This window comes from Lactuca virosa, chromosome 9 (genome assembly GCF_052849685.1).
Source record: "Lactuca virosa cultivar CGN04683 chromosome 9, Lactuca_virosa_CGN04683_v6, whole genome shotgun sequence".
NCBI classification, from domain to species: domain Eukaryota; kingdom Viridiplantae; phylum Streptophyta; class Magnoliopsida; order Asterales; family Asteraceae; genus Lactuca; species Lactuca virosa.
The window spans coordinates 78,853,378-78,874,293 of record NC_136434.1 but is presented as its reverse complement, the minus strand read 5'-3'; the positions used below and the strand labels follow the sequence as shown (position 1 = coordinate 78,874,293).

The 20,916-nt window shown below is 37.2% G+C and overlaps 1 pseudogene; it reads left to right on the top strand.

Annotated features, from left to right (window-relative positions):
- The first annotated feature begins 16,551 nt into the window (after positions 1–16,551).
- LOC145139413 (pentatricopeptide repeat-containing protein At4g33170 pseudogene) lies at positions 16,552–18,249 on the top strand (annotated as a pseudogene).
- Positions 18,250–20,916: the final 2,667 nt, after the last annotated feature.

The following is a 20,916-nucleotide window of genomic DNA, read 5'->3' as shown; positions in this document are numbered from 1 at the left end:
CCAATAACGTTAATTCTATTTCTGTTACTTTCTTTTTAATTATTATGCCAACTTTTTATACTTTTATTTGTATTTTTTTATATGTTCTCTTGCGTTTTACGCGGGTCATAATCTAGTTCATTAATTACATGTGATAAAAGGAAGTGAGACTTAAGTAGATATCAAAGTAAAAATCCACATCCGTCTTTAAAAATTGTTCATGAGTTCAATTTAACGAGGGAAGAGAAAATAAATTGATAGAAGTGAAAAAGAAACAAATTTTTTTGGTGTTCATGAGTTTTTTAATGAAAGAAAGCGGAATGATACCTTTCAGTACTTTCTAATTCAAAAACATAAAATACAATTTTCAAGTCGGTTAATATTGGGAAAGTTACAATTTTAGTTTTTCATTTTGATTTCGAGAGACAGAAGTCTCACATAATCATCCTAAAATAGTGGATAATTGTAACCTCATATTTTGGGGTTAAGTTTTAACCATTTAAGTGAAATTATTTTGATAAATTAAAAGTAAATATACCAAATAAAACAATATATAAATAATTGAAATAAAAAAGGCAGTGAATTCAAATGTTTCAAAGTTATTAGAATGTTAAATTTAAGGAAGAAAAAAAAATTAGTTTGAGAGTAGAAACTTAGTTTTGACATAACCTTAACCAAGTTTGGGTCCATATGTTAACAAAGTAAGCTTTTATTGTATGTTCTAAGTTAAAGGTTGTAACTTGTTTGGTAATTAAAAGTTAGTTGGTATTATTAGTGAGAAAACTTAAAATTTGAGGGACTAAAAGTGCCAAGAGCTCAATATTTTGTTTGAAGATGTATTGAAAACGATTTTGGAAGTGAGCAAAAAGTCAAATTTAAGTTCCAATCGAAGAAATTAGAGTGTGAATCCACACTTAAGTTGAAGAAGGTAACAATTTCCTTTTATTTTCCCTAAATCTCATCTATTATTCTAGGACTTCTTATAAATATGAATTTATGATCAATTTAAGATGATAAATAGGTTTACTGTTTCATTTTACGTTGTAGATATAATCTACCTTCAACATCTATCTCATTTTCAAGTTAGAATTAGGATAAAATCATGATGGAAGGTTTGAAAATCTAGATTTTTAGGGATTCGAGATAGGAACTTGAATTAGGAATCGAATGATTGTTTTAAGATTAGAATGTAGTTCTTTATCTTTATTATAGTTGATGAGATAAAACCATGTCACTAATACTTGTAAGGACCTTATTTGAAGAATTCAAGTTCTTAAGAAAGTTATAGTATTCAAGATGATATTATTTAGAACCAATGGAACTTCAAATTAAATTATTAATCTAGCTTATATGATCATTTTGGACTAGCTTTGATTGATTCCAATGGTTATTAATGGAAACTATGATCACGATTGGAAGTAAATGGAACTCTAATATAAGTTGATTTAAATTTTCCATCATGAACCCATTACATGTAACACCTGTTTTCCAGAAGCATCAAGTAAAGACTTAAATAGATAAAAAAAATAGGATTGTTGGAGAAAAACCATCTGCCACGACGTGGTGCATGGGTGCCCACAACGTGGCATGAGCTATATGAAACGCGTGTCTCTGGTGAGCTCCACGACGTGACATGAAAATGGCCACGATGTGGCAGCTATTGCTGTCCAAGCCCATGATTTTAGGGTTTCTCCCATATTTACGGACCTTAACTTTAGAGTTAGGTCATTCTCTTCAGCCTCCACCCTCCTATCTCGAAACCCTAACTCATATTTCATGTTTGTAAGCTTGTTTGAATGAAGGCCTTGTTCTTAGTTTTTGGTGAAACTTGAAGAAGAAGAAAGTTCATTGTGGTGCAAGGAAGCAAAGAATTAGCTTGGATCCACCATTCTCTATAGATTTCTGAGTTGTTGGAGGTATAAAGTTCACATTTTGACCTTTTTTCTTCTTGTTTCAAGTTTGAGCTCACTTTAGATGATTTTGGTCCCTTCCATGAATGCTCTTGGAGTTTGAGGAACTCCAGAGCTTGTTTTAGCTCTCAAAAGGTTCTTAAGTTTCTGAGAATGAGAAAGTCATGTTTGGAGCCATCTTGGGTCCATGAGCAAGTGATGGTCATAATAAGGACTTAATGGACTTAGGACTTAAGATCTTGTCTTGTGGTGAGGTCTTAATGGATAAAGTTGGAAACTTTATCCATTAAGTCATTGAGAAGGATTAGATCTGAAGTTTTGAGCCTTGATCTGTAAGGATTAAGCTCTTAATAAAGATTTGAGGAAACTGCTAGTTACCACGATGTGGCCAAGGAATGACCACGATGAGGTGAAGTTCTAATTCGCGACTGTTTTGTATTTGCTTTCCCACAACGTGGCCAAGGAGGGCCCACAACCTGGTGTTAACTTTGACTAGGTTGACCGTTGAATTTTGGTCAAACTTGGAGGATTTGAGTTATTGACTAAGGATTTATCTGTATTTGGTGTTAGCTGGTTCGTGGGGATTAATCAGTGCAATGAGTGAGAAAGAGTTGTTGTGTTCCTCCAGTTTTTCAATTCAGGTGAGTCTTCTCACTATACCACATATGATATCGTATATCGTTTGTATGATAGGATAATGGTGTTGTGAGAGTATGAGCATGCTAGTAAACTAGGATAACTCGTTGCTATGCATATGTAGTATAGGACACTCTAGGTGTCATGAATGGTTAAAAGTAATGATAGTATCATTTTCTTGTTAAGGGTCGTAGGTGGTTAAGTTAGATAGCTTGATAACTCTTGGTCTAAAGCCTTATTAGAATGTTCTTGTCTGATTATTTGCTTTCGGGTGGATCATCTGTTCGATTGTCTATCTGATCTCTAACTACTTATGATCTTATGTCTTGTATGGAAGACCAAGATTTGGCCCCTGACACTTGCATTTGGGCTAAGGCCGTTATATATTGTGTTTATGAAGAGTATGACACTTAGCGTCATGGTATGCTAGACTGGTAAGGTCTTGATTATTGATTGTATGATACTCTTAGGTGTCATGATTGGTTAGGGTAATGTTGGTATTGGGATTGTTGAGTGGATACCCTAAGGGTTGCATGTAGTTTAAGTCGGATAGCCTGAGAACTCTTAGTCTAATGTCTTATTATGATGTTCTTGTCTGATTGTTCACTCTCGGGTGGGATCACATGTTTGACTGTCTATCTGAATACCGGCTATATGTGACTACGTATTCAGGATAAAGTCTTCAGTATTAGCATTGACCCCGGTATGATATAGTTACGACGCGAGGCTGATGAGATAATTTTGGCATGAGGCCGATGATTGCTGTAACATACACGTTTTGAAATCGTGTTATGTAAATTAAAAAGTTAATAATATTATGAAATATTATGAGAAATTGAGTGTTAAGTTCTAACAGATAGTTTTTACTAGAAATGAAGTAAAACTATGTTTAGAATCACTCATAAATTATTGGAAGTCTTATGAGATTCCAATTAAAAGCCAAATAGTGAAATTTAGCGAAAATATAAAATTTTAAATAAGTAAAAATTTATTAATGAAAGTTGTAGATAATCTCGTTAGAAACACGTAGGCGAAAACCTCGTCGAAATCCGAGTTATAACGAAGAAGTTATGACCAATCGAAGATCTGCGATAAAACCGGCACGGTGCCGAATGACGTAAAAAGTGAGTTTTTGATAAACTACTTTTTAGCCTTAGTGATCTAAATGAAAGTCGTAGTATTCGTTAAACCGAGAAGTTCGATAAAAAGAACGCCAAAATCTGACTTCGTATGAGGAAGTTATGATTTTTACAAGTTTCAGCTTAGCAGTAGACAGCTAAAAACTCGAATTTTAGATCGAGTGATTTTTAGCCGACACAACCTAAACGAGAATAGAAGGTCTCGTCATTAGTAGTACAACAGTAAAAAGTCTGACGAAAACGGACGTCGGATGAAGAAGTTATGAATTTTTAACGGATTTACCAGTCCCGATCTGTTAAAAATAATAATATAAAAATAAAGTCAAAATTTTCCGACGAAGTCTAAACGAAAGTTGTAGAGCATAATTTTCTCTACGCGTGCATATAAAGAACGTAAAAAACGGAGCCCGTATGAGAAAGTTATGGATTTTACAAGATTGGGCACATTTTCATTTAATTTTCGCATAAATAGTGTTGATCCACGTAGCAATTTCTGATTGGACCGCAACCTCGCTGGCACCTTCTGATTGGTCCGATGCCGTGTCTGCCTCGTTTCCGACGTCGTGACTCACCCTCGCCCGGATCCGACGCGTGTCGCGATGAGTCGTCCGAAGCTGCTTAGTCACCCGGTGACTCCTCGCATCCGAAGACGCCTGTTGCGTCCGAAGCGAGCCACCTGGAGCCCTCGCATGCGCGCCATCTGGTCCTCTCGCGAGCCGCCAGCTGCCCCTCCTCCCTTCAGCCAAAGACCTTCGCCTCCTATAAATAGGAGGGTGCGAACCCTCTTGGCTAACTTTGGAAATTTCACACTTTTTCAGCATTTTTCAATACTTTTACTATCCCGACATCCCCCGAAGCCCCGGTACTTATTCCAAAGCCTGAAACGCGCCCCGAGATTCCCGAGAAGCCCGAAAAATTTATCTTTTCGGTTTCGAAGCTCTACCTTTGCAAGGCCCGGTTTTCAAGAAAACTCCCGGTTTTCAACGACGAAAGTCATATTTAGAGCCGAAATGCTGCCCAAATTATTATTTTGACCCCCGGTTAATTCAAGGTGAGTTTAATATGTAGAAACAATTGTATGTTATGTGTTATATGTGCTATGTGCGTTTCCATGTTATCATCTCGAGTTGTTGTATACGCTATTTTTATAGCAAGGCTGTACCTCTGACTTGAAGTGTATGACATAGGCATCACTTGGGTATTGGTATGAACCGTTGACCATGAAGTGTATGACATAGGCATCACTTTGGCTTCGGTAGAATGTTATTCCTGAGTATTTTCCCGTGTTATTTTTATTTCTGTTATTTATGATAGCAAAACTATACCTTTGACCATGTGATCAGTTTACGAACTCAGATTCACAGTGGCACTGGTATGTAGCCTCTGGCCAGGTAGAGCATGTCCCCCAGTAAGTGAATGACTCTATTCTATGGCATTGGCATATGGTTAGACAGGGCATGAAATCCTGAAATCTACATTAATGTTAATCAGAAATTGTTTGTCTTCAGTGCCATTTGGGCCGAAGCGTTATTAATGTTTATCAAGTATGGAAATTGTTATGTCTAAATGATGGTATATATTTAAATCAAATCAATGATTGTTAGGGAAAGCTTATCACATTATGTCTTTGTTGTTCCTTGCTTCTAATTGCTTCTGCCATATTGGTATATATATGGCATAACGTTATATTGTATCTATTATTGAACTCACTAAGCGTTATCGCTTACCCCTCCCAATGTTTTAACATAATGCAGGCAATAAGCACCAAGTATAGTTGGAAGACTTAGAATAGTTTGTAATAATACTTTTGTACTTCAGTTCATGTATGTATAAAATTACAATATCCTGGGTAGTCATGTAAAATCTTAAAACATAGTCGGTTTGTATCCAATCTTTTGTAATGACTTTATCAATGTAAAAATATTGTTTTATGAATATGCATGTAGCATGTTTTGGAGTAACTATATTGTCAAGTATGAAAGTTTGGGTCTTTCAGAAATATGAAAGTATAGAAAGGGGTTCTTTCAATCATGGTATCAGAGCAGTGGTTTAAGTGAACTAAATCCCATGGATTGGTATTTAGACTTAAACTATTGGAAGTTAAATATATGAACTAAATCATTGTAAATATATGGATACAAACCATAGGAAACACTTAAGTGGGGTATTGGGTAGTGATAAACCCTAGTATTTTAAGACATTAAGTTACTTCAAAACTTTTAGAGAATTAGTATATATGAACTAGGAATTTTGAGAATTTCTAGATTTAAACATGAATTGTTAAGTGAAGATGATACAATATGTATCTGATATATTTTAGGTTGAATACCTAATGGGGTAAGCACTAGAATATTAAGAGGAGATATGCCTTATATTCTAATATGTGCTAAATGATAAGTAAATATAGCATGCTTTAGGTTTCATACCTATATTGCTATTATTTGAGAAAGTTTAAGGTCTGTTGCCGACCTTGGTTTAGAAAATTTTATGTTCAGAATTTTAAGAATTTTCGTAATAGAATTTACATGAACTTTTCGAAGTAATAAAGATACTTATGATAGTTGATATCGATAAGTTTATAAATAAACGATTGCGGAAAATCGTAATAATAAATATGAAGTGAAATCGTAAATAGTGTATTAATACCAATAGAGTGGTATTATACATTTAAAATATGTAAGATAATATAATAACATCTTTGGAAGAAAGATGTGCGTTTAAAATACATTTAGATGAGATAAATGTTTTGGCATAACCGATGGAGTTGTTCCACCGCTGTCCAGATTAAAGCAGTGATAGTTTATAGAGTCGGAAGAACCGAGGATGGTGATAAATACTTCAACAATATTGAAATTAATGTAGTCCAAGATTTAGAAGAATTAAATGAAGATCAAAGGAAAGGCTAATGGAGTTTTTAGACTTATTAGGCCAAGACTTTGTGATGAAGTATGTAGTTCGAGTAGTAACCCTATACAAGATGCTCAGACTTAGTATTTAATAATACTGAGTGATGATTGACTTCTATCACATCCTTATGGAAGTTCCATTGTGTGTTAAGCCGACTTTAACATACAAGATTGGGATAGTGAAATAGGTTATTTGGTTGTGAAAAGGCTGAGTGACTTACTTGTTAGAGTAAGATAGAGTATTTAGTTGAAGAAGATATACACTCATATTATTGTATGAGAAGAAATGTTGTAGTTAGAAATAACAGAGAATCAACTTGAAGCTAGTAGAGCTTGCTGAGATGCAGCTATAATGCAGACTTCTTAGGATAGATTCCTATGAAGTAGACTTAAAAGATACAACCATGAGAAGAAGGCTTACTCAGATACAGGAATGACGATGTCATGAAATGATAATGAAACCAAGAAAAATGCATGATGGTTTGCATGAGTTAGAAGATGATGTAAGTAGTTGGAGACTATTTGTCTTTACACTGCTAGAGGAAATTTTGGGTGTAGTATGTCTTACAGAGTAGACACTACCCGAGAAAGAATTTATATGAAGAAATGGAAGTAAAATTTCTATCGACCTATGGAAAAGTATTAGGATATATTAGATCGAGTTTATGCATGAGAAGAATCCTAGAAGGCGAGTATAGGTAATCCAATATATGTTTGATAGAAACGCGAAAACCCTAGTTGAGTCTAGGAGAAATTGTTGTATGTACTTGTTTGAACGCACTTAAGTGTGAAAATTTGCTTTATGAAAACTTTTGAATGGTGACTTGGGAACTGCGAGACAATACTTGGGACGAGTATGAGTAGGTGTGAATAGTAGTAGAGGCCTATACTACTGGAAGCACAGGACTCACACTTGGATCAGGAAAAGTCACAAGGTTACCAAGAAGCTAGTAAATGATTCCATTTTATTCATGTGTGTCGTTACCTTCGTTTCGGTAATGACTAAGAATATAATTATCGTTCAAATCTTAATGTCATAAAGAATCGAGTCCGATTAGTATAAATCCGCGAAAGGAGTTGATTGGTTCAGAGAACCATGTCTTGTATAGTGACGAAACTTCAGTAGGAATACTGAAGAAATAAATGGTCGAGGTAGTCGATAGAAATATAACGATCTTTATTAAAGGATTGAGCAATCATTAGCCAGAGATGTGACTGGTTATGTGGTGTTACTGGCCACAAGAAATGTTTCCGCCTTACTCTTACTAGTCAAATGACGGGGAGTCAAGTTTCCATTCAACAATCAAAGAGTACTCCAACTAAAAAGGAGGAGGTGCCAAAAGCTAAAAGATGTATATGTCCGAAAGCACGAATTAGGGATATGTGGTGCTATTCTTTCTATTCCAAAGCATCCACGTGTTGTTCAAACTCTTTTCATTTTCTTTATTCCATCAGCTTGATTTATTCGATCTGATTCTAATACAAGAGTTTGGTTCGTTATGTATATTGTGTGTTATAAAATTAAAGGTCATTAGAATAAGACCATTCGAGTTGTTGTTATAGCAAAAGTAAAGACCTTATCTTGGGTTTAGTCTATAAACCAAGAAGGAGCAGGAGTCTGCAATGAGAATTGAGTTTTAACTCAAAGATTAGGATTGAAAGCCCAATAGAGAATGATGAGCGGGTGCAGGTTTGAGCATCGCTAGTAATTAAGAAGTTTGAAGAGTTTGACAATCGTTTGGCAAACCAAAAGTTAAATATCGTACATTATTGATTACCACATAGGAAGTAAGTTAGGACTCGAATGTTGTGACTAGTAATTTTCTCGTAAACTTTAGATCTGCTCACATCTTATTTGATTGTGATGCCTCAGATTCTTTCGTGCCTTATAAATTCGCACATTATTTTCAAATTGCTTATTATGCAAATTGTCCAATCATTTCATATAGATAACATAGGAAATATATTATTACTTGCTGATAAAGTCTATAGAGATAGTGTTATAGGAATTGAAAGTTATAATCTTCCTGCTAACCTAATTCCTATCTTTGATATTATTTTCGACATGAATTGGTTGCTAAAGAACTACGCAGATCTCTTGTAATACGAAGAGATGATATGCATCCCTATCGAAAGGAGGGATTCTATTTATGTCTACGGTGAAAATAATAAATTTCTTTCTTAAAAACTCGTAAACTTATATCGAAGGGATATTCTACTTATCCGGCTTATACAGTTAATACCTTGAAAGAGGAGAAGAAAACTGTGAATGATAGCCTTTGGATAATTATCAACCGGCTGATTAAGAGTGCATATTTTCTCGCCATACGTACAACGGTTCTAATGGAAAAATACGCACAAGTTTACTTAGACGAAATTATGGCGAGACATGGTGTGCCACTAAAGATTATTTCCAATCGTGATACTCGCTTCACTTCTCACTTTTGGGCGAATATGAAGAGTGAATTGGGATCTCGAGTTGCTCCCAACACAACTTATCATCCCCAGACCGATGGTTAGACGGAGAGAACAATCCAAACAGTAGAAGATATGCTTCGTGCATGTGTCTTAGAGTTCGGTAGTAAATGTGAACACCATTATGTTGGCATAATGTAGGACAGAAAATCCTTGGTGGTCCTGAAATGATTAAAGACACCACTGCTAAGATTCAAATTATACGAGAAAGAATGAAAGTAGCCCAGGATCGACAAAAGACCTGTGTAGAAATGGAGGAGACGATCCATAAAATTCCAAGTGGGTGATACTGAAGGTAACCCCGTGGAAAGGTATTATGAAATTTGAGAAGAAAAGGAGATTGAGTCCTAGATTTGTTAGACTTTTCAAAATTATCTAACAAGCATACCGCTTGGAATGGCCTGAAGATTTGGCAGGTATTCATGATGTATTTCATGTAAGATATCTACGTAAATGCTTGAGCACATATGATGAAACGGTACCATTATCCAAGGTGGAACGGAATAATAAACTTATACTTAGGGAAAATAAGAATGAGATAAGAGCGAAATATCCTCATTTGTCCAAATCGTTGTGATTTCGGGGACGAAATCCTCAAAAGGAGGAGGTATTTGTAACATACACGTTTTGAAATCGTGTTATGTAAATTAAAAAGTTAATAATATTATGAAATATTATGAAAAATTGAGTGTTAAGTTCTAACAGATAGTTTTTACTAGAAATGAAGTAAAACTATGTTTAGAATCACTCATAAATTATTGGAAGTCTTATGATATTCCAATTAAAAGCCAAATAGTGAAATTTAGCGAAAATATAAACTTTGAAATAAGTAAAATTTTATTAATGAAAGTTGTAGATAATCTCGTTAGAAACACGTAGGCGAAAACCTCGTCGAAATCCGAGTTATAACGAAGAAGTTATGACCAATCGAAGATCTGCGATAAAACCGGCACGGTGCCGAATGACGTAAAAAGTGAGTTTTTGATAAAATACTTTTTAGCCTTAGTGATATAAATGAAAGTCGTAGTATTCGTTAAACCGAGAAGTTCGATAAAAAGAACGCCAAAATCTGACTTCGTATGAGGAAGTTATGATTTTTACAAGTTTCAGCTTAGCAGTAGACAGCTAAAAACTCGAATTTTAGATCGAGTGATTTTTAGCCGACACAACCTAAACGAGAATAGAAGGTCTCGTCATTAGTAGTACCACGGTAAAAAGTCTGACGAAAACGGACGTCGGATGAAGAAGTTATGAATTTTTAACGGATTACCAGTCCCGGTCTGTTAAAAATAATAATATAAAAATAAAGTCAAAATTTTCCGACGAAGTCTAAACGAAAGTTGTAGAGCATAATTTTCTCTACGCGTGCATATAAAGAACGTCAAAAACGGAGCCTGTATGAGAAAGTTATGGATTTTACAAGATTGGGCACATTTTCATTTAATTTTCGCATAAATAGTGTTGATCCACGTGGCAATTTCTGATTGGACCGCAGCCTCGCTGGCACCTTCTGATTGGTCCGATGCCGTGTCCGCCTCGTTTCCGACGTCGTGACTCACCCTCGCCCGGATCCGACGCGTGTCGCGATGAGTCGTCCGAAACTGCTTAGTCACCCGGTGACTCCTCGCATCCGAAGACGCCTGTTGCGTCCGAAGCGAGCCACCTGGAGCCCTCGCATGCGCGCCATCTGGTCCTCTCGCGAGCCGCCAGATGCCCCTCCTCCCTTCGGCCGAAGACCTTCGCCTCCTATAAATAGGAGGGTGCGAACCCTCTCGGCTAACTTTGGAAATTTCACACTTTTTCAGCATTTTTCAATACTTTTACTATCCCGACATCCCCCGAAGCCCCGGTACTTATTCCAAAGCCTGAAACGCGCCCCGAGATTCCCGAGAAGCCCGAAAAATTTATCTTTTCGTTTTCGAAGCTCTACCTTTGCAAGGCCCGGTTTTCAAGAAAACTCCCGGTTTTCGACGACGAAAGTCATATTTAGAGCCGAAATGCTGCCCAAATTATTATTTTGACACCCGGTTAATTCAAGGTGAGTTTAATATGTAGAAACAATTGTATGTTATGTGTTATATGTGCTATGTGCGTTTCCATGTTATCATCTCGAGTTGTTGTATCCGCTATTTTTATAGCAAGGCTGTACCTCTGACTTGAAGTGTATGACATAGGCATCACTTGGGTATTGGTATGAACCGTTGACCATGAAGTGTATGACATAGGCATCACTTTGGCTTCGGTAGAATGTTATTCCTGAGTATTTTCCCGTGTTATTTTTATTTCTGCTATTTATGATAGCAAAGCTATACCTTTGACCATGTGATCAGTTTACGAACTCAGATTCACAGTGGCACTGGTATGTAGCCTCTGGCCAGGTAGAGCATGTCCCCCAGTAAGTGAATGACTCTATTCTATGGCATTGGCATATGGTTAGACAGGGCATGAAAACCTGAAATCTACATTAATGTTAATCAGAAATTGTTTGTCTTCAGTGCCATTTGGGCCGAAGCGTTATTGATGTTTATCAAGTATGGAAATTGTTATGTCTAAATGATGGTATATATTTAAATCAAATCAATGATTGTTAGGGAAAGCTTATCACATTATGTCTTTGTTGTTCCTTGCTTCTAATTGCTTCTGCCATATTGGTATATATATGGCATAACGTTATATTGTATCTATTATTGAACTCACTAAGCGTTATCGCTTACCCCTCCCAATGTTTTAACATAACGCAGGCAATAAGCACCCAGTATAGTTGGAAGACTTAGAATAGTTTGTAATAATACTTTTGTACTTCAGTTCATGTATGTATAAAATTACAATATCCTGGGTAGTCATGTAAAATATTAAAACATAGTCGGTTTGTATCCAATCTTTTGTAATGACTTTATCAATGTAAAAATATTGTTTTATGAATATGCATGTAGCATGTTTTGGAGTAACTATATTGTCAAGTATGAAAGTTTGGGTCTTTCAGAAATATGAAAGTATAGAAAGGGGTTCTTTCAATTGCAGGGCGATTGAGATTCGGTAGTAGCGGTGGCTGGGAGCCAGTGGCAAAATGCCAGTAGTTGATATGTATGACTGAATGTATTTCATATGTTTATGGATATGATGTTTGGAATATCAGTGTTAGAGCTGAGGATTTGTGTGGATATATTGTATGTATGGTAGATTATGTGGTATACTGGAGAAATCACTAAGCTTTAAGCTTTATTGAATCCTTCCACACAAACTCCTCCAAATGGACGAAAAAAGCTTAGATCCTAAGTTTTTACAAGAAAAAAACTAACAAGATATGGATAAAAGGACTTAAAAAGGTCCAAAAGTTGCTAAAAGGGATTCCTTGAGCTAGCTAAGAGGTTCCTTTCACCACAATGCTCTTCTTCTTCTTTCAAAAGTCATCAAGAACACCCAAATGAGCTCAAAATGAATGCAAGGGATTAGAGTTTGCTCTCTGGACTTGGGAGGGTGATGAAGGCCGAGAGTGGATGAACCCTAGCCATCACATCCTTTAAATAGGGCCCAAGGCCCGAGATCTAGGGTTTGAGCCCTAGCCCCACCACGCCGCGACAAGGATCTCACTGCACCGTGGTCATCAAATGATCACCACACCGTGGTGACGGGAAAAATCCTAAACCAACACACTGTAAGACATCAAAAGTTATACATGAAAACCGAGTGTTACATTATTTTTGGAGTTTTGACTTTGGGTTAGTATGATTATTCTCATAAAAAACCCTTAAATATTTTACCTCAAGACTACTCACTAGGCTTGAAGATGAGCATGTTTGGCTCGAGAAGGGAAAAAGATGACATGTGAGGACAAGAGGATGGCTACAATGAGAACCTTTTGCTGATCTAGGAGAAAAATATAGAAGACATGGAGAGGTGAGGGATGAAGATCGCGATGGAGAAAAACACCGTTCCTTTCTATGTGGTAGCACACCAAAAAAATTTCCTGTCTTGCTCATACTTAAGGATAATACTTAGAGGATACCGACCACCTTTATAAGCTAAAGATGGACACATAAGTTGCAGAAATCTTAAATAATAAGATACTTTTGAACTTGGGTTTAATACAGGGATATAATTGGTACGGTATAGATTCTTTTTTGCCTAAACCGTGTACCGTACCAACTATAGTTGGTATAAAAAATTTGCTACCAGTAACGTACCATCTATACTTGGTACCAATATATTAGGCTACCAACAAGTTTGATTGGTATAAATTAGTAATGGTATATACCAACTTCTTTCAATTTTCTATTGTAAGATTTAAAAATAAGCAAAGACATCGATTAATTTTCATGTTCAGTAAGAAATTAGTTACGTAGTTCTTTTAATTTACAACAGAATTCTATTGAAGTAACGCTAAAGTAAACTTTTAATTTTGTGCACTAACATGGTAATAATTATTGACTAATGTGACCAAATGACTTACATAATGTTCTTAAAACTGTAAACACTAAACACAATTAACAATTGAAATATATGATTTTGTTTATATATATATATACACACACACACACACACACACACTAAATGAATTGGTTAATATAGTATTACTATGGTATTCAAACTTTTTGTATCATTATCGTACCAAGATTGCTTAATTCGTATGGTATTACCAACCAAACATGTTGGCTATCATATATATTGGCTACCAACTTTTTTGGTTCGGTTGGTAACATGTTGGTTGGTTTTTCATGCATAACGTCCCAAAATTTAATACCAAAATTCATAATAATAAAATCACCAATCAAACATGTTCATAAATCCATAAAGGAAAATAGAGTATATCAATCAGACATTCCAAATACATCAGAGTCAAGTAAAACGGAAATCATGGTGTGTGTGTGTGCGATGCGATCATCCCGAGCTCTTCCCCTTCGATATGGAAGTACCTGAAACATAAACTGAAAACCGTAAGCACGAAGCTTTGTGAGTTCCCCAAAATACTGCATACCATACATATCAGCCTGCTCAAGACTGCGTCGGGTCTATTTCACCACCGAGTCTATTTCAACTCATCTGTCGGCCCAAGGCCGTACTGGGTCTATTTCAACCTCGGGTCTGGTTTACCCTCGAGTCTATATCAAATAATATGTCAGCACAAGGCTGTACCGAGTCTATTTCACCCCTGGGTCTATTTCACCCCACATACATATAGAAAACGGATACACATGCATATAACACATACAACATGAGTCACAAAGACTACAATCACATACATATCCTAGTGTACTACAGTATAGTGAACAAACTCACCTCAGTGTACTGACAGTCTAACAAATGATCGGGCTACTTAACCGGAAAATCCTCGCGTTAGTCAATCAAATAAAGATCCCAATTAATAATCGGGCCATAAACCTTAACTAGGAATCTAGTTCACTTGTCCAATACCTAAGGTGAAAGACCATTTTACCCTTTCCTTACTTGACCCAAAAACCAAGGCCCAATTTAATGGCTCCAAAAGCCCAATCTGGCCCATATTCCTAAATGACACCTAAAGCCCATTATGGTTCAATTCCAAGGATGCCCAAATCCTAAAAATGGCCCAAAGTCAGAAAGACTAGTGGCCCAACAAGACCCGAAACCCTAATAATCCAAATACGACCCAAAACCCAAAAGTTAAAGCTGCTGAGTACGCCCGACGTACCCAAACTTACGCCCTGCGTACGCCATCTTTGGCCAGTACGCGCTGCGTACGAGCTGGGTACGCCCAACGTACTCCACAACAAGACCAAATTGCTATTAAATGCTTAATTGGTTAAGCCACTATGCCAAATTCTCAGATCTGATCCTAAGTGATGTCTTAACACTTAAAGTTGGCAACTTTACTCCTTTGCATGCCTTAATGGGACCCAAACTCAATAAAATCCCATAATAAGAACCCTAACTCATGCATGGTCCAATATAACACACCAATATTGCATTTTTATGAACAAGGGATTTGTTTTTATGCTTTTTTCTGGTCCATAATAAAAGTATGCCCAATGTAATCTTAGCGTACGCCCAACATACTCTTAGCGTACGCCCAACGTACTCGGTTAGGGACCAAAATGCCAAAGTTTTAAGGCTGAGGGCTAAAAGGAAAATACATGGAATGTAAATGTTACATCGTGGTACAATTTAGATAACCCAGGTTTAATATCATAAAATAATCTTATATATTGTGGATTAAACCTTAACTATTGTATTTTTTTTCCTGAAAAAGACATTGTATCTTAATATTTTTTTTTTAATTTGACAATTTTAACGGTTTTTTTTATTTTTTTTCATTTTTTTTGTTTTTACGAGGTTCTTTGGAAAAAATAAAAAATTGAGTGTTTTTAATAAAAAAATAAAAATTATTTTTGAAAAGAATAAAGGAAATCTCCATAAAAGTACTAATATTTTACCCTAATTTACGCAAAAAGCCCAAACTAAAATTTGTTTACGGAAAAGCATGAAATACCGGTAAAAATGACGATTTGATTTTTTTCCGGTTTACCGGTTTCATTACTTACCTGGTTCCATTAAAGTCCAATTATTTTACCATAATTTACGAGTAAGTCACAAATTAAAATTTAGTGATGATTTGACCCATTTTCCATGCAACATATATTTTACCGGTTTCATTGCTGACCTGGACGCTTAGTCATTAAATGAGCTAATGAGATGAATATGCTGGGTTATATAATGTTATGTTTACCATAAAACTTGATATCCTGATATATTGTATATTTTTTGGAATATAAAATACATCCAACAAAGTCTGCAATAATTACATAAACTAGCAACAATTTCGTCATTTTTTTTACGTTTATAAGAAATTTGAAATTGTCTATCTAATCTTATGTAATCCAATATATATTCATTTAATCAGTCATCATCTCATTTCCTATCCATATTTTCTTGAAAACATACATTTTACCGGTTTCATTGCTGATTTAGATACATAGTCATAAATGAGCCGATGAGATGGATATCAATTTTTTTTAGTAAATGTAGCATTATATAACATATCGTATCCATCTTATCAACTAATTTAATGACTAGACGTCTAAGTTAGTAATGAAACTAATAAAATGTATGTTACATGGAGAAAAGAGCCAAATCATCATTAAATTTTAGTTTGAAACTTATTTATAAATTAGAGTAAAATAATAAGATTTTAATGAAACCAGTAAATCAGGAAAAATATGATAAAATCGTTATTTTTACCGGTAATTTATGTTTTTTGATAAATAAATTTTAGTTTAAGACTTTTTCATAAATTAAGGTAAAATATTATAATATTTTATAAAGATTTCCTAAAAATAAAACAATACAAAATCGTTTTTAGAAAAAAAAAAAAGAAAAGAAAATTAAAGTCAATTTAACCAGGAAAAAAAGCCGGTATATTTTTGAAGTTTATACATTCGTTAGGGTATTAGTACTTCACTTCCAGTCTTCAATGATTCTGAAAACCAAAACCATTCCAGAATTTCTTCCGTTCTCTGGAGCAGATCAAAAATGGAATCAGACCCACGCCGGATACACGCTCGAGTCATCAAAACCTACAACGCCGGCACCTCCGAGTTCCGTTTCCAGCTCAACAATCTCATAACTCTCTACATAAACTCTCACCTCCTCCCCAACGCCGTTCGTCTTTTCCAACAAATCAAATCCCCCAATGTCGTCTCATGGACAACCTTCATCTCCGGCCACTCCAACACTCCCGCCGCTCTCAGCCACTTTGTCTCCATGCTCCGTCACCCCACCCTCCCCAACCAGCGCACATTAGCAATTGTTCTCAAAACCTGCGCTTCTCTCCCTGCTCTTTCCTTTGGCCTCCAGCTTCATGCTCTCTCTATCAAACTCTCACTTACAATCGAACCCTTTACCGCCTCAGCCCTTATCCATTTTTACTCGAAAACCCATCTTCCCAATAACGCCCAAAAAGTGTTCGACGAAATTCCTGACAGAGACGCGGTTTGTTTTTCATCTGTAATCGTCGGGCTCGCCCAGAATTCAAAACCCATCGATGCTTTATCTTATTTTGCTGAAATGAGAGCTTCTGGGTTCGACTCCACCGACTACAGCGTCTCTGCTGCATTGCGTGCGTCAGCAGAACTAGCCGCCTTAGAACAATCTAAGATGATTCATACCCATTCTGTTGTCACCGGCCTTGATTCAAATGTGATTGTCGGAACTGCTTTGGTAGATGGATACGGGAAATGTGGAATGGTAAACGATGCACGTTTGGTGTTCAATGAACTTGTTTCAGTCTTGAATCTCATAGGGTGGAATGCAATGATGTCAAGCTACGCACAACAAGGGGACAAGGATTCAGTCATGGAACTCTTTTCATCAATGGAGCATCATCAAGGTCTTGTACCCGATCAATACACTTTTCTCTCTATCATGACAGCATTTTGCAATGCGGGTTTGGTTGATGAAACAGAACGATGGTTCAGAAAGATGGAATCAGAATACAAATTGGAACCATGGATTGAACATTACACATGTTTGGTAGGTGCAATGGGTAGATCTGGGAGGTTACAGGAAGCTAAAAAGATTGCTTTAACAATGCAAAATCATAAACCCGATGCTGCAATGTGGAGGGCATTGTTGTCCACTAGTGCACACCATGGTGATATAGAAATGGTCAAAGAAATGAGTCAAAGGCTACAAGAAATTGACCCACAAGACGATTCTGCTTATGTGATTGCTGCAAATGCCTTTTCTAGTGTTGGAAAGTTGGAAGAAGTGAAAACAGTGAGAAAATTGATGAGAGAAAGGAGAGTGAAAAAGGAAGGTGGGTTGAGTTGGATAGAAGTTTGTGGTCAAGTTCATGTCTTTTTAGCAGGAGATCGTAGACATGAACAGACAAATGAAATTTACAGAAAGTTATGGGAGTTAATGGAGAAGATAGTGAAGTTAGGGTATGTGCCTGTTTGGGATGACATGTTGCATGAGGTAGGGAAAGAGGAGAAGATTGAAGCACTTTGGAATCATAGTGAGAAATTGGCGTTGGCGTTTGGATTGGTTGCTGACGTGGGGCCACGTGGAAAGGCGTTGAGGATTGTTAAGAATCTAAGGATTTGTAGGGATTGTCATGAGGCGTTTAAGTATATTAGTAGAGTGGTGGAGAGGGAGATTATAGTGAGGGATGTTAATAGATACCATAGGTTTTTTGATGGTGGTTGTAACTGTGGAGATCATTGGTGATTTGTGCATAGATTTTTCAAAGAGTTAAATATCTTTCAAGGATGCTTATGATATTGTTCGTATAGATTTATGACCCGTGATAGATGATAAGGAAAAGAGTGAGGGAACATCCCAGGCCCAGCCCAAGAATGGAGAGTCCAATGAGCCCAAAGGTGGATAATCCAATGAGCCCACAACCTGGGAGGTGTACAAGAGGAGGCAAAAAGAATGACAGCTTCATGGCGTCTCCACTATGGATTCCGTATGACTGAAGAGAGAGAGGGTAGTTTATCTGAAAAGAGAGCAGCAGTATCTTTTCGGTTTTTGTCTTGTTTTATTTTTTCTAGTATGAATTTCGGCTTTTAAAGCTTGGGCAGGAAGAACCCTAGATTGATTCTTCTCTGATTACCCTTTATATCATTGAATACAATTAAGCATTTGACTCAAACTGATGTTTCTACTTGTCCATTGTTTCTCTTTTTGTTTTCCTTGGCTTGTTTCTTATAAATTTGGTTCCATTGTTGGGAAATCAAACTCGTCTACCCCTCCTTCCACCATGGTACAACCCACCGAAGCATAGATCCAAACCTAGTTGCAAACCACAATCAACTCCCATGAAGGGAGGGTAGACCAACTCAACACCCAAATGAAGACGATGGAGAGGATGATAGCCAACATACAAACCACATCTTCCACACCGCACAAACAGACCGGTAGCGACGTGTCCGTCATCCGTAATCCAACCTCCGACACGAAAGAAAATCCCCTCATCATCAACCCATGACAACCCCACCCCCAAAAGAATGATGAATCACTATTATCACTTCCCAAGGTCAAACTTCCTACCTTTGAAGGGATAGATGCTCGTGGTTGGGTAGCAAGGCTCACGTTCACAAGACTCCCTCCAATCAGAAGTTGAATCTTTCCCAAATGTGCATGGATGGGTCTATACTTCATCGGTATACCAACCTTCTGATTCGATACCCCGATACCACGTGGGAATAGTTCCGATTGAGGCTCCTGATTGCTTCAGTGGTACGAAGTAGCGTAACGCCCATGAAGCACTTGGTTCGTGGTTCCAAGAGGAAGATGTGGAAGAGTATATTGAAGCTTTTGAAGCCATATCTGCCCTAATTCCCGATCAATTAGAGGAACAATCGATTGGTTGGTTCATGAGGAGACCGAAGAACGAAATTCGTAACTAAGTTCGCACCTTGAGTCCTTCGTCATGAGATCAAGCTATGGAATATGCCAGAAACGTCGAAGCGACAATGGGGACTGAGACAGAGAAGGTGTCTTTCCGTCAACGCTCGGGTCCTACTCAATTGGGCTCATCCATTACCAAGACTGATGGCCCACTTTCCAACTTAAAATATACCACTCAACCCAACTCAAAACCCACTTCTATTTACCGAATCACCATACCACCCTTACACATTCGAACCCCAAATACACACCATTGGACTTCGCAAAAGTGGGATGACAGGCGCAGGAAGGCATTGTGTTTCAAGTATGGGCTCAAATACTCTCCCCATCACAAGTGTGCAGATGGAAGGCTACGAGTACTCCTCCTTGCTGACGGCGAGGCACTCGACGATGATGGGCACGTATTTCACGTTGATGCCGTCAATGAGGTGGAAGATGAATCATGTATTGAAGGTGAGTCTCTCTCTCTCTCTCTAGCCAGGTGGATCTCCAACGATTTCAACGCCTACCTTATGCACAATCAAGTTTGCAGGAGAAATAAACGACATACCAGTTCTAGTAGACAGCGGGGCTTCGCACAATTTCCTCTCTAAACGGTTGGCTATTTCTCTAGGGCTAATCATCCAACCCATTTGTCGGATTAGCATAAAAATGGAGGACGTTAGAAGGGTTTGAATGTCCAAACAATGTAAGGCGGTTCCAATCAAGCTTGGTTCTTTTTCTTCTACCGTCGACGCCCAGTCATGTGGGACTATCCTCCTTTCTTACTAATATCAAGGTCCACTCCGACCACCTCTCTATAGCCGTTGTATCATCGACATTATCTATGGCTCACTAAACCAACTTGATGAACTCATTTAGAGATTTTATGCTTTGTTTTTGGCTCCAAAAGGCATCTCACCATCCTGATCGATCAAACACTCCATCAATTTACTTGAAGGGCTTGGACCAGTTTGTCTGAATCCATACGACACCCCCCACCTACATAAAGACGAGATCCAAAGACAAGTGTAGGAGATACTGGAGCAGGAAATTATCAGGCCTAGCCAAAGTGCCTTCTCGAGCTCAGTGATCCTCGTAAAGAAAAATGTCGCTTCTTAGAGGCTATGCATCGATTATCATGCCTTGAATTGAGCCACAATACTTGATAAGTACCCAATTCCCGTTGTTGAAGAGCTCATTGATGAACTCCACAATAGTCATTTATTCTCCAAGATTGGTCTCAAATCGGGATTCTATCAGGTGCGAGTTTGTGAAAAGGACGTTGAGAAAACAGCGTTTCGCACCCACAACGGTCATTACAAATTCCTCGTAATGCCGTTCGGGCTCACCAATGCCCCCACAACATTCCAAGCACTGATGAATAACATCTTTCGACATTATTTGAGAAATGGAGTTCTGGTATTTTTTGACAACATTCTAGTGTATAGTAGTAGCACATGGGATGTGCATTTAACTCTTCTCTCCGAGGTTCTTTCAATT